The sequence below is a fragment of the Orcinus orca genome, chromosome 3 (genome assembly GCF_937001465.1).
Source record: "Orcinus orca chromosome 3, mOrcOrc1.1, whole genome shotgun sequence".
NCBI classification, from domain to species: Eukaryota; Metazoa; Chordata; class Mammalia; order Artiodactyla; family Delphinidae; genus Orcinus; species Orcinus orca.
Window position 1 is genome coordinate 177,232,930 of NC_064561.1, and position 15,013 is coordinate 177,247,942.

The 15,013-nt window shown below is 45.7% G+C and overlaps 1 protein-coding gene across 2 annotated transcripts in view; it reads left to right on the forward strand.

Annotated features, from left to right (window-relative positions):
* Nucleotides 1–490: 490 nt before the first annotated feature.
* The window catches only part of SEMA5A (semaphorin 5A), a 477,303-nt gene continuing 462,780 nt past the window's right edge, over nt 491–15,013 (forward strand). For both annotated transcript variants that reach the window (XM_049708240.1, XM_033436601.2), the window contains exon 1: nt 491–974. The gene's annotated coding sequence lies outside the window, so the exon portion shown is untranslated. The remainder of the gene's footprint in view (nt 975–15,013) is intronic.

The following is a 15,013-nucleotide window of genomic DNA, read 5'->3' on the forward strand; positions in this document are numbered from 1 at the left end:
CGGGGGACGCGCACGTACCTGGAGCTGAGGCCGGCGGAGTGGACGCGCCACATCTCGGGTCTCCGCCCGCGCTGCCTCCGGCCCTTTATGCCGACCCCCCAACTCTCCCCAGGTCCCCTCCCCCCGCAGCAGCCACGTCGGAGCTGCGGGACCGGGGGCGGAGGAGCTACAGAAAGTCTCTGCAAGGCGGGGGAGAGGGCGTCCCTGAAAGTCCAGGCTCGGGCGCAGTCGCACTGGGCAGGCAGCAGTGGGGCCCCTGGAGTCCAGGGGGACGCCGGGGTAGCGGAGGGGGTCCGGTCCCGGGAAGGGGAGGTGTCAGGGGAGGGGCCCAGGGAGGTCAGAAACGGGGTGGAGCGCTCGGGTTTCAGCCGGGCTGGGAGGAGGAGGAGGAGGAGGAGGCGCGGCAGAGGGGGCGGGGGCCTGGGCGGGGCCTGGGGCGGGGCGAGGCGGCCCCGCGCTCCCGGCCAGTACTCCCCGCGCAGCTCTACTCGCCGGGAAGGCGGCGCCGGCGGCGGCTTCTCTCCCTGCGTCGGCTCCCGCGCGCCGCGCTCCCGCCGCGGGTGGACTCCGCAGCCCCTGGCCGCTCGCGGTCCCTCCCCGGCGGCGGCCCCCACCCTCCACTTCTCTCGGCTGGGGCGGCCCAGCCCTTGTGGCCCGTCCGAGGGGCTCTCCTCTCCCACTCGGGCTCCTCTGCGGAGCTGGCTGGAGCACCCAAATTTGCCTCTTCGCCCGACGACCCCGTTGGGCGCGAACCTGCTCAACCCCGGTCCGGCCGTGCGCCCGGGGACGGTGCGCCTGGCGCTCGAGCCGGCGCCCCAGCCCGGAGCGCTGCGAGTTGGGGGTGGTTCTGGGCAAGTGGCGGGGGGCGGCGGCTGCTGCCTCGACTTCCCTCGCCGGGCGCTGAAGAAGCCCCTCAGAGCTGCTCCGGGTCCCCGGCGCTGGATGACTGGCACGAGGAGCGCGCCTCCCACCTGGTGAGCGACCCCCCCGCCCCGTCCCCGCGTGGCCGTAGCCGCAGCCCCGACCGAGCCCCTTTGGGGCCAGGACCCGGGGGCGGCAGTGGTCGGCGGGTGGGTCGAGTCGATCTCGGGCTGGGTCGATCTGCAGGCACTGGGCGGGGGCAGCCCGGGGGCAGGGTCAGGACTACCGTCAGTGCAGGGGCGCGCACAGTTGAGCTAGTACACGGGCTGGAAGTTTGTGTCTCTGCCTTTGCAGAAGTCTGAGTGTGCAGAGGTAAGGAGCGGAAGCGACCCGGTGGGCGCCCGGGCGGTGGGAGAGAGGGCACCCCTACCCAACACCTCCATAAGGTGCGCACTGGAGGTCTTTGCACGCAGCCGGCGCGTGTCCAGGCTCGCATTGTCGGGAGCTAAAAGCAGGGGTCCCGGTGGCCGACACTTCGCAGTCCGGTAATCGCCGCCCGGGGCAAGGTTTTTCTGGGCGAGTTACTGGGGCTTTGCGGCGCCCGCGAGAACCCGGGAGGCGGTGGGACTTGGGCTCAACTCCACCGAGCGCTTTGGTTAATGAGGGAGACTGAGGCTGGCGGTCGCACAGAACGCCGCGGCCAGGGATGTAGGGGCCTGGGGAACCACTTGCTCCATGGGCTGTAGCCAGTCCACTCCGTTTCCGCGGGCATCTCTACGCCGCTCCACGATTTCGCATCCCCTGGCTCAGGATTTCGGGGCCGGAGGTAGATCTGGGCGCCGGAGGGAAGACGTGCGATGGAGCCACCGCCGAGGAGTGGTCTCCCCGGGATCGCTCCCCGCGGCGCTCGGTGCCCGGCCTAGCTCAGTCAGATCCCGATTCCCCGGGCTTTGGCGGGAAGCGCGTTCACCTCCTCGCCCTTTCCTCGCTTTGTACCTGGATGCGGCTGTTCAGAGTTGGGATTTAACTTTCCTGCGTTTGCGGCGTCCCCGGGATCCCCGGCAGGGGGCGCTGAGAGCGAGCTCAGGAAGAGGGCGAGAGGATGCTAGGAGCCCTCGGTGCTGGGTGAGTGGGTGGAGGTCCGAGTCAGCAGAGCGAGACCAGGCGGATCTTGCAGTGATTTCACAGAGGTGGAGGATGGTGGAGGAGTTGGTCAGTTGACCTGAGGGAGCTGTCAGCCTTGTTAGAAGAAGGGACAGGAAAGGTGGTTTCCAAACTCAAGGCCCTTAAGTAGAAAGACTCCTTTCAGAGACAAACGTATCCTTGTAAACTGTTCCTGTTTGTGCATCTGTCTTCCTCCCTGTGACCGCTGTATTTACTCAGAAAGAAATCGAAATTGAGTGAAGATAAGGTGAGTTATGTTTAATATTGACATTAAGTTCTCAGGTGCACATTAGTTAAAATGCCAGGAGTTACAAATAATTGTCGCATCTTTTTTTTTTAAAATTGAGGTTTATGTTGAATCTCGTATTTAAGCAAAACAATTGTATGTCACAGTTAGCTTATCCAGAAGAGTTCTGTCACGATGGCCACCTTTGGAAACGACAGATATGTTATTAATTATAGAGTTAGTCTTTCCTAAGGAGACACAGAAAGACAAAAACAGACTTTACCAGGGAAGATTTTTAACACCTAATTAGGATTGCTAAATTAATTGCTAGTTAATGCCACTTTCATTATTGAAGAGAGGGTAAACTTTATCATACGCTATTTTGAGTGACCAATTCACACTTTCAGTTCAGGCAGATAATACCTTACCTTGTGTATCATTTAAATAACTATTCCTGTCTATGTCTGCGTTTACTGCAGAGGAAACAGGGATTCTGTACCCCCAAAGATCTTTTGCCATGCTTGTCTTAAATGAAAAAGCAGTCTGAAATGTAACTGCTTGGGCCCCTTGAAGCTTTTTTCTTGAGTTTCTTTCTTGCAGAAATTTTGCCACGAAATAGCAGCTCATCCACAGTGCTGCACGGGTCACTCTCATCATTTGCACACTCATGGAATTGGGGGGGTGATGAACTGGTACCTGCTTTTACATGCTTTTAGCCTTGTATGTACTTCCTTAATAGGGAGAAGGTGGATGATGCTAATCATTTTATGCCTTTTACAAACTACAGTAACTTATTTGGTTGTTTTAATGGCAAACAGCTGTGAGATTCCTGCTGTGAGCAAAGACTTTGGTCTCCTGGGTGGTAAAGCTTGCCTTTGTCCAAAAGAAGTTTCTGAGATGTTCAAAACTTGGTAAAAATAAACCTGTGCTCTTCACTGCTGTCTCCTTTTAAAATGATTTCTTCTCCATGTCTGGATAGAATGAAACATAGAAACATATAGTGCAGTGGCTGTTAAAAGATGTCGGCCAGTGGGGCATGATGAATTACGCATGTTCTAAACTTTTGCTTAAGTTTTAGCGTTTGTAGACCTTCTGAATCCCCATTCACAGCTTTGCAGTGAGAAATCTTGCTTCACTTTAGATGCTTGATCGGAGATGTTAAAAAGCAGCAAACTTTTCTCTGTGTTGTATGCTAATTGCTCAAAATAACAGATGCTGGTTCCTTGGGACTCTCTCATATGCCCCTGATACTAGAGAGAGCTGCTTAGCTGAATCATTACATAATTTTTATTAACTTCGTGATTATTTTTAATGATTCCAAATGTCTGTTTTTGTTGTTATAAAGTCATTGAAATTAAGGCTTTTCTTCTGATATGCATACGGGAAAGTGGCGGAGGGGGGAACAGACCTTCATTAAAGGTCCAGCCAAAGGTCTAAAGGCATTCCATTATGGAAACAAGTGATCAGCAACTCTAGAGTTAACTAAGGTTAGGAACTAATCCCTAACAAGAAATTTGGATCACAGAATCCTCCAGTTTGTGAGACAGAACAAGTTAATTAGTTTATAATATGTCAGAGTCAAGGATTCCGTTTTTGGAGTAGTCTATGCACAGGTGTTTGAGAAAAGTTCCACATCCTGCAGTAAATCCCCCATAATTCTTGATTCTAAAATCACACCATATTTGTGTTTAAAAATGCTCCTGACATTGTTGCTACAGGTACGCAGACAAATTGCTTAGAGTATAATTATAACACCAAAGTGACACGTTTTTATGTTTAGAGTTAAATAAAATTTTTTAAAATGTAGCTTTTGCCCTGGAGCAAATTGAGTTGCACTGAAGTGCAAAGTGTGTGCACGGAACCTGGTACATTTCTGCCCACACGTGTCTATTTGCATATTTATATAGAGAAAGCGAACAATTTTCTTGAGTCCTAAGATGAGTACACACAAGCACTTTAAGCTGTTTATACTATCTTTGTGTACTGTTGTTGATAAAGTAGACATTTTCACATATGTCTCTGGCAACCTTTTAAAACTGAGATGCAGAAGTTTTGTTGAAAATTACTGGCTTTTATCACTCTGCTTGCTGCCTTGTAGAAACGATCAGCTGTAGATAGGGGGCAATCTGCTGTCTCTAATTCCTGCACAAATTGGTGACATATTAAAGATAAATTCAACAGGTGAGGAGTAGCTAGTTCATTGGGAAGCAGTTCGAAGAAGCAGCTTTTGTTGTGCTTGCTAAAGCTATCACTGATTTCTTTGATGAATTTATCGGGTACTGGGTATCTTAGATATATATAGAATCAATTTCTAACGACAAGAAAAGAGGAATAAAATTAAAGTAAGCTGGAATATACATAGACAAACTTGTTTTGATTCAGAATTTATGCCAAACAGAACAAAGCAAACGAAAACTTGATCCAAGAGAAGGTCCAGTATAACAAGTAACTTATAATGTACTGGTATTGACACAATTAAGCTTTGCCATCTAAAGGTTCTAGAGCTAGGGAAACTAGGCTCTGAATTTCACAGAGTATTCTGAAGCAACTTCAAAGCCAAGTTATATAGTTCCCTGGGGTGTGACATTTAAAATAGGATGAACCCAATGGTGGGCTCAAGAAAACAGAAAATTTTCTCAAAGGAATTGCTGTTGTCTTTTTTTCTTTACCTTCTTTTATTGTCCAAGATTAATGGTTGTTTGACAAGAGCAAAGTTGAGCACTTTGCTTCTCTTTCCTAAGTTTTAAAATATATTAGGTTAGTACTGTTGCATTTGGAAAAAAGTAAATCATTCCATTTTTTACTCTTTTTTTTCCTACATGTACTAGAATTGGCTTCCTGATTAATATTGAAAACCACTATATTTTAAAAGAGAATAAAGTTTTAGAGGGTGAATTTCTTTTATTTCTGGAAGGCCATGGACTCACTAATCTTTATCTTCCTATCTGTCATTCATTACTTGTCACCATCTCTCTGGGGAATCAGCTACACTAGGATTCACGTAGAATGACGAGGAGGTACACATTGGAACAATTTTATTTTATGTTGCATTTTTATGTCCATTTGAGAGTAGATTACATTACTGCAATAGGTAATTCAATTACAGATATGTATGATAAATAACCAGGAGACTGATGCTATCAGAAGGCAACTCTACTGGAGAAATAATACTGTATTTGCTGAGATGTGAAATTAAATAAGTTCTAGGAAAGTGACCGTCAGGATTGAGCAAGGACAAATTGTTCACAGGAAATAGAGCCTCTTTCAATCAGTTCACATTCACCCAACACTTGGCAACGATATATGATATGCCTATGCAAAGAAAGACAGAGTCAGAAAAAATAAAAAGCAGTAAGAAAAATTCTGCTAAGCCATTTCCTGTAAGTTGTCTGCAGAAACATAAGATGGTTAGTGCCTGCTGTAACTTCCCGGAAGAGATCCGTTTCTCACCAGCTGACCCCAATACAATTCCATACAAAGAACTTCCCTTTCTGTAAAAGAAACTGGAGATGTGACACATCTTGGGGAGGGCTTACAAACCTGTGCTCAGTCAGTCACCAAGGATGCAGCTGCCCCACGGCCAGGACTACTCAAGCACTCAGTGCCAGGCCAGCATCCCCGACAGAGGCCAGGGGCATTTATGGCTGGACATCCTGCAGCCAAATGGGCTTTAGCATCACACCCTGCTTCTGTGATTCCTTTTACGGGGCTGAGATTTAGATCTGTTGTAAAACTTTACCGATTGTAAAGCTGAGAACATTGTGTGTAGCTGGTAGCATAAAGCAAAAATAATTGCTCTGGATGTCAACCGTCCTTTCTTTGTTCAGCAGACGTTGCTCTTAAGCCATGGCTCATGCCAGTCAAGGTACATGTGGGAACTGAGTAAGAATTTGCTTCTGAGACGCCTGTCAATTCCTGCCTGTTCTAGCTGTGGACTTGACTTTGGGAAAGTTAGTGCTAGGAAAGCTGGGTAGAATAAATTACCAGAAGCCCGGGCTTTAACAGAGTACTTGCCTAATTGGGCAGGGCAGTTGGGAGAGGCCTTGGCCTCCAGTGAAGCACTTGATGGCCAGGGAGAGGTCCCCACGGGACAGGCCCGCCTACTGTGCTGGAGCTATGTCAGCGGTGGTTGGACAGGTTGCAGGCCAGCTGGAGAGGGGTGGTGAGGGCAGCAGCAGTTCACAGTGGCGTAACCGTCCCCGTGTGACTGAGGGGTGTCAGATAGAGGTCCTGGGAGGGCCCTGCACAGAGGATGCGGGCGGAGCATGTGGATGGACTTGGAGACGGCCAGGCAGCAGTGGTGGGTCAGGATGCCAGGCCTGCATCGCCCCTGGGGGCCCCCACCTTAGAAGCAGGTCCTCCAGAAGATAGAAGGGGAGGAGTAGCCAGGAAGTGGGGTAGGACTTCCCTACAAGAGTGATGAGGATGTTGGGTTGCTCCAACCCAACGTGCTGTATTTCTTTTTTTTTTTTTGTGGTATGCGGGCCTCTCACTGTTGTGGCCTCTCCCATTGCCGAGCACAGGCTCCGGACGCGCAGGCTCAGCGGCCATGGCTCATGGGCCCAGCCGCTCCGCGGCATGTGGGATCTTCCCGGATCGGGGCATGAACCCGTGTCCCCTGCATTGGCAGGCGGACTCCCAACCACTGCGCCAGCAGGGAAGCCCCATGCTGTATTTCTTAAAGACTTTCACCAACAGAGAATGGAAGCTTAGCAGCCACATGAGACTGCCACTGGTGAGTCTTCCATGTCTAAAACAGCGCCTGGCACACAGGCTGCCCTGGGTTCATACGTGTGGTGAATGAATGAATCAGTAGATGCCTTTATGTGGTATATAAATAGTACAGACTGCGATATAGTGTCCTGGATAAAGGCTGTGACCTTACTAAGACTTTGGGGGCCAACCGTGGAAGCTGAACACTATTTAGGTGGAGAAAAGTGTTTCAAATACCCCCAAACTGATTTATTTGCAGAGTCTTGAAATAAAGATGTCTTTGTGAGTCAAGGACTGTGCACTTCACGTATCCTAATACAGGGCTATTTGCACCGTTGTAAATGCTTGTTCCGTCAATTGATGACCTTGCTGGACTTGGAGATTAGCATAAAACACTTTATGTGTATTCAAATAGTTTATTAAAACATAAAAAAGTGAAATTCAGGGATGTTGTTTACTTATTGAGACCAGCTCCCCTCCCCTCGCCCACCCATAGGCACAAAAATTCCAGGGAATGTATTGTATCCTCATGATGTATTTTCACACATTACAGGGACTTTTAGAAATTCTAGAATATTTTAGAACTAGGGAAGCCTTTCTTATTTTATTTCTGCGATGAGGCCCATAAGCCTTGTCACTTAGTTGGATTTATAGATTTAATAAGCTGAAACAGATGAGTGGATAAATAAAATGTGGTCTAGCAGCAATACAATGGACTGCTATTCAGCAATCAGATGAATGAACTCTTGATAGAGGCTGCAGTAAGCGTGAACTTGGAAACATTATGCTTAGTAAAAGAAGCCAGTCACAAAAGACTGCATGTCGTATGATTCCATTTATAGGAAATGTCTAGAAAAGGTAAACCTGTGAAGGCGGAAGGCAGATTCGCAGTGGCCTGAGGCTGGGGCTGCAGGTTGGAAGGCACTGCAAATGGGCAGGTGGGACTTTTCAGGGCAATGGAAATGTTCTAAAACTGCATTGTGGGGATAGTCACACAGCTCTGTACGTTTACCAAGGATCATCGAATTGTACACTTAACAGTGTGTGAATGTTGTATCATGTAACCTATACCTCAGTAAAGTTGTTTACAAAAAAAAGAAATCTGGGACATAATCTCTAAAGTTAGAGTACGTGAAACCCCATGACCTAAACAAATCCTGCTGTGTTTCCTGGGAATTGTGTCTGTGTTTCCAGGGTTTTCACAAAGCCTAGTGCCTTGGCCACCAGATGCCAGGACAAACAGCCTCTCTTTGATCCCACGGCACTTCCTGGGAAGTGTATCAGAGCTGTGATCTCTGTCATGAAAACAAGCAAATCCAGGTTGTTTCCAGATGAGACCACGGAACCGAATCAAATCCATTAAACTCATCGGCCCACCTGGCTATTCCATGTTTGCTACACCCCGATTCCCAGTCGTTTGTTAGAGGATACTTCTCTTCTGCCAGTTTTATTGGTACATGGACATCGCTCCAGGAGTGGGGGTGGGAATCTTTGAAAACATAGTCTCCTGATCTCATTAGAGCTGCAGGGTCTGGGACTCCCAGAGCATGGCTCTGCTCACCAAGGGATGCTGGTTTCCTGGGATGGAGCAAAGTGCACGACACCTGCTTCTGTACCCTTGTTCACTTAGCAGAGCTTTTGCTTCCCCTGGTGAGGTTACTTCTAACAGCCAGAGCCAGTGGCGCAATGCATAGTTTTGAATGCCCGGAGCCTGAATGGTTGAAGTGGAGAGCGCCTTTTTTTCCCCCCATTAGAAGAAGAGCCATAGGATCACTTATGGCTCTTTCCATTTTTCTTTGACATGTTTTTGCAGTTTAAAGCACAAGCTGAGGTTAGGTTATGGGTAGAGATACATATGAATTGCCTCTAATTTCACTCTCTTGCCCTTCCCTCCTCTGTTTCAACTCCCTTCCCCATGTGAAAGGGACTTGCCAGGCTTTGTCCAGGCAGTGGCATCTCCAGTGCCTGCCTCTTTGCTCTGGGGATTCAGAGCTGCTGCTGGATGCTGTGATATCGTAGGTGTCATCGACGGACATGTTCTTTGGCTCAGTCTTGTCCCTGGGCTGCTTCATGTTGGCTCCTATAAGTCAGTCTAGGTCAGTTACAAGTATGACGGGAATGCGGTGGCAATTTAATTTCATCCCAGCATTTGTTTCACATCTGATGGTGCTCTCAGGCTGGGAGAAGCATGCATCGGCTTATCAGGTGAGAGAAGCACTTGTGAGAAGGCAGTGGGAACCTCTCCGTCCCTCAGCCTCCAGTCCTGATGGAAGAGATCGGAAGCCTTGGAGCTATGCTTCTCAAGGCCCTTCCTCTTCTCCACCTTGAACTCTCACGTCCCTGGCCCCTGGTCACAAAGCTGGTGCCAGGAAGGTGAGGATACCTGAACCCAGATGCTTCAGTTGACAATATTTCCCACTCCACCTGTCTATCCCCACTTTCCTTACAATGCACATCTGAAACCAGTGTAAATGCCCCTCGTGAATGGAAATTGTGCCGTAGTCGGGGGTGGGGCTGGGTGAGGGTGGATATGGGAGGTCCTGGAGCTCTGCACCTCCGGGCAGGGCACATTGGCTGTCAAGGCTTCCCAAGCAGAGTCCTAAGTCAGGCCTGGAGCCAGATTTACTCCCTGTGTGCCAGCAGTGATGGAATTCCTAGCTTCTATTGCCAGCTTGTGAAAGAAAATCATTCAGGAAACTGCAAGCTGGTGAGTAAGAATTGCAAAGATTCATTCACTTGAAAGCTGACGCCTGAAACTTTTAAGTTCGAACAAATTCTCCAGGCCCACCTGCTGGGTTTCCATCTCCTTGTGGTTTATCTTGGTGCAGAGGAAAGTCCGTGGTGGTAAAGGGCTCACGGTGGGGATCTTGGCGGACACCCCCCAGAGATGGTACTGGCAGAAGGGCCTTCTGGATGTCCCACACCTCACTCATCCCTGACCCAGGAATCTGTGCAGTAAGGTCCACTTCTTTTGAACTCCGTGGAGTAAATACCAGTGCTTGGACGTTAGTTGCTAAAGCTGTAAACCCCAGTTAGACCGTAGAGGGGAATAGTCAAGTCTTCATAGTGGTTAGACACCTTGTCAATTCAAATACGTTGAAGACACTTTTAAGAAGAGTGTCTGTCAATGAATTAATTGTTTATTGAGGGAGGCTCAAGGAAATCAATGCTTTGAACTTGGACCATGGCTAGAGGAGAGACTGACTTGCCCAACATGGGGAAGAGAATACAGAGAGTAACATACCTTATGTTTTTGATTAGGAAGAATAGTGCTTCCAAGGCCTACGTAGTATTTAAAAGGGACTTTTTTTTTCTCATATAATGAAAATAATAACAGAAGATCAAACACTTTAGATTCAAACCCACTTTAGAAGTATATTTGATTTATTTGTTTGGGTTTGTGAATGGGAGTAGTACTAGCTTTGGAGTGAGTTTGGGAAATAGATAAACATTCTTCATTTAATCTTTGGGACCTTGAGTTCCTTGATAATCTTTCAGAGAAATCTCAGTTTTTCTTCTGGTGGCCGATTACTTTGCTCTTTTCTGTCAAGAGGGAAAAGAATATCATGGCCTCTTACCTAGTAAGTATGGATTAGAGGAGAAACTCAGTCAGGTGCAGATCTTGTTTCATACTTCTCCAGAGTGTCACCCATATCTTTGTCCTCTATCAGAATGCCCAGCTCCATTGGTGCATTGGTTTGGGGTCAACATGAAGAAGGGACACAGAAAGGATAAGAGTGCCCTGAATGCTGGAAATCCTTCTGCGCTCCAGAGAATGTTGGTTCCATTTAGTCTTTTCCTTTCCTTTTAATAAATTCTATACTGACTTTTTCTGTCCTCCTCTCGCAGCCCAGACAGTGATCCTTTTTTTGCAAAAGCAGTCACAGCTCTGATCCTTCCCGTCATCAGCGAGCTTGTGATCTGCAGAAGAGCCACGAAGCACCATGTCACGCATTTGCGTGGGAGCACAGCCCCAGTGGACTGGGACACTGGCCAACTTGCCCCTTGGAGTGGGCGCCATGGAGGTTGTGACCCACGATGCGAGGCTACGAGTTCACCCCTGGGTGATCTGTAACGTGGAGTCTCTTTCATTTCTGGTCGTAGTGCGTGAACGTTGATGCAGGTTTTGGGTTTGCCGCTAAGTGCCTTTCAATGGGCTTTTAATTTTTCATTTTTAAATTAAAAGTGTATGTGTGCCAGAAGAACTGGCCTCGGGGCCCAGATTTCCTGCCTGGAGGTTGTTGGAGATGGGGCGAAGTGGGAAGAATAAAAATCGTGATTGGACGCTTGGCAAAATCATCATTAGGAGGCCTGGGCAAAGGGCACAATTAGCGCACGGCTCAGATCGGAGACGGAGGTGGGAGACCCGCAGGGCCAAGTGCCCTTTGTGGGTTCTTTAATTGCACTGTTGAGTGAACACCCAGTTTAATTAAGCCTGAGGGGGTAGACTTACGATAACAAGTCAAAAGCATGTTAGGGAAGGCTGCTTGCTTGAAAGGGTATGGGAACCCCTCGTGTTTATCACTGTTACTCTTAAGGTGAGTGCTACCCTGTCTTTTTATTTTATTTAAAAATTTTTAAATTTTATATTGGAGTATAGTTGATTAACAATGTGGTGTTAGTTTCAGGTAGACAGCAAAGTGATTCAGTTATACATATACATGTATTTATTCTTTTTCAAATTATTTTCTCATTTAGGTTATTAGAGAATATTGAGCAGGGTTCCCTGTGCTATGCAGTGGGTCCTTGTTGGTTACCCATTTTAAAGATAGTAGTGTGTACACGTTAATCCCAAACTCCGAATTCATCCCTCCCTGCCTCCCACCCACTTTTCCACTTTGGTAACCATAAATTTGTTTCCTAAGTTGGTGAGTCTGTTTCTGTTTTGTAAATAAGTTCATTTGTATCATTTTTTTTTTTTAGATTCTTCATACAAGTGATATCATATGATATTTGGCTTTCTCTGTCTGACTTACTTCACTTAGTATGAAAATCTCCAGGTCCATCCATGTTGCTGCAGATGGCATTATTTCATCCTTTTTTAATGGCTGAGTAATATTCTATTTTTTGTTTTGTTTGTGACAAGGTATTTATTTATTTATTATGAATTTTTGAATTTTCTTTATTTTTTTATATGGCAGGTTCTCATTAGTTATCCATTTTATACACATCAGTGTATACATGTCCCAATTCATCACACCACCACCACCACCCCGCTGCCGTTTTCCCCCCTTGGTGTCCATACATTTATTCTCTACATTTGTGTCTCTATTTCTGCCCTGCAAACAGATTCATCTGTACCATTTTTCTAGATTCCACATACATGCGTTAATATACAATATTTATTTTTCTCTTTCTGTCTTACTTCACTCTGTATGACAGTCTCTAGATCCATCCATGTCTCAACAAATGACCCAGTTTTGTTCCGTTTTATGGCTGAGTAATATTCCATTGTATATATGTAGCACATCTTCTTTATCCATTTGTCTGTTGATGGGCATTTGGGTTGCTTCCATGACCTGGCTGTTGTAAATAGTGCTGCAGTGAACATTGGGGTACATGTGTCTTTTTGAATTATGGTTTTCTCTGGGTATATGCCCAGTACTGGGATTGCTGGGTCATATGGTAATTCTATTTTTAGATTTTTAAGGAACCTCCATACTGTTCTCCATAGTGGCTGTATCCATTTACATTCCCACCAACAGTGCCAGAGGGTTCCTTTTCTCCACACCCTCTCCAACATTTGTTGTTTGTAGATTTTCTGATGATGCCCATTCTAACTGGTGTCAGGTGATACCTCATTGTAGTTTTGATTTGCATTTCTCTAATAATTAGTGATGTTGAGCAGCTTTTCATGTGCTTCTTGGCAATCTGTATGTCTTCTTTGGAGAAATGTCTATTTAGCGCTTCTGTCCATTTTTCGATTCGGTTGTTTGTGTTTTTTTTTTTTTTTTTTCCGGTACGCGGGCCTCTCACTGTTGTGGCCTCTCCCATTGCGGAGCACACGCGCCGGACGCTCAGGCTCAGCGGCCATGGCTCACGGGCCCAGCCGCTCCGCGTCATGTGGGACCTTCCCGGACCAGGGCACAAACCCGTGTCCCCTGCATCGGCAGGCAGACTCTCAACCACTGCGCCACCAGGGAAGCCCTGTGTTTTTAATATTGAGCTACATGAGCTGTTTATATATTTTGGATATTAATCCTTTGTCCATTGATTCATTTGCAAATATTTTCTCCCATTCTGAGGGTTGTCTTTTCGTCTTGTTTATGGTTTCCTTTGCTGTGCAAAAGCTTTTAAGTTTCATTAGGTCCCATTTGTTTATTTTTGTTTTTATTTCCATATCTCTAGGAGGTGGATCAAAAAAGATCTTGCTGTGATTTATGTCATAGAGTGTTCTTCCTATGTTTTCCTCTAAGAGTTTTATAGTGTCTGATCTTAAATTTAGGTCTCTAACCCATTTTGAGTTTATTTTTGTGTATGGTGTTAGGGAGTGTTCTAATTTCATTCTTTTATATGTAGCTGTCCAATTTTCCCAGTACCACTTATTGAAGAGACTGTCTTTTCTCCATTGTATATCCTTGCCTCCTTTGTCATAGATTAGTTGACCATAGGTGCGTGGGTTTATCTTTGGGCTTTCTATCTTGTTCCATTGATCTTTATTTCTGTTTTTGTGCCAGTACCATATTGTCTTGATTACTGTAGTAATCTTTGTAGTATACTATACTTTGTAGTATACTTTATAGTATAGTCTGAAGTCAGGGAATCTGGTTCCTCCAGCTCTGTTTATTTCCCTCAAGACTGCTTTGGCTATTCAGGGTCTTTTGTGTCTCCAAACATATTTTAAGATTTTTTTTTCTAGTTCTGTAAAAAATGCCATTGGTAATTTGATAGGGATTTCATTGAATCTGTAGATTGCTTTGGGTAGTATAGTCATTTTCACAATATTGATTCTTCCAATCCAAGAACATGGTATATCTCTCCATCTGTTTGTATCATCTTTACTTTCTTTAATCAGTGTCTTATAGTTTTCTGCATACAGGTCTTTTGTCTTCCTAGGTAGATTTATTCTTAGGTATTTTATTCTTTTTGTTGCAATGGTAAATGGGAGTATTTCCTTAATTTCTCTTCCAGATTTTTCATCATTAGTATATAGGAATGCAAGAGATTTCTGTGCATTAATTTTGTATCCTGCAACTTTACCACATTCATTGTTTAGCTCTAGAAGTTTTCTGGTGGCATCTTTAGGATTCTCTATGTATAGTATCATGTCATCTGCAACCAGTGACAGTTTTGCTTCTTCTTTTCCAATTTGTATTCCTTTTATTTCGTTTTCTTCTCTGGTTGCCGTGGGTAGGACTTCCAAAACTATGTTGAATAATAGTAGTGAAAGTGGACATCTTTGTTTTGTTCCTGATCTTAGAGGAAATGCTTTCAGTTTTTCACCATTGAGACTGATGTTTGATGTGGGTTTGTCGTACATGGCCTTTATCATGTTGAGGTAAGTTCCCTCTATGCCCACTTTCTGGAGGGTTTTTTTTTTATCATAAATGGGCGTTGAATTGTGTCAAAAGCTTTTTCTGCATCTATTGAGATAATCATATGGTTTTTCTCCTTCAATTTGTTAATATGGTTTATCACATTGATTGATTTGCGTATATTGAAAAATCCTTGCATTCCTGGGACAAACCCTACTTCATCATGGTGTATGATCCTTTTAATGTGCTGTTGGATTCTGTTTGTTAGTATTTTGTTGAGGATTTCTGCATCTATATTCATCAGTGATATTGGTCTGTAATTTTCTTTTTTTTGTAGTATCTTTGTCTGATTTTAGTATCAGGGTGATGGAGGCCTCATAGAATGAGTTTGAGTATGTTCCTTCCTCTGCAATTTTTTGGAAGAGTTTGAGAAGGATGGGTATTAGCTCTTCTCTACATATTTGATAGAATTCACCTGTGAAGCCATCTGGTCCTGGACTTTTGTTTGTTAGAAGATTTTCAAATACAGTCTCAATTTCATTACTTGTGATTTGTCTGTTCATATTTTCTATTT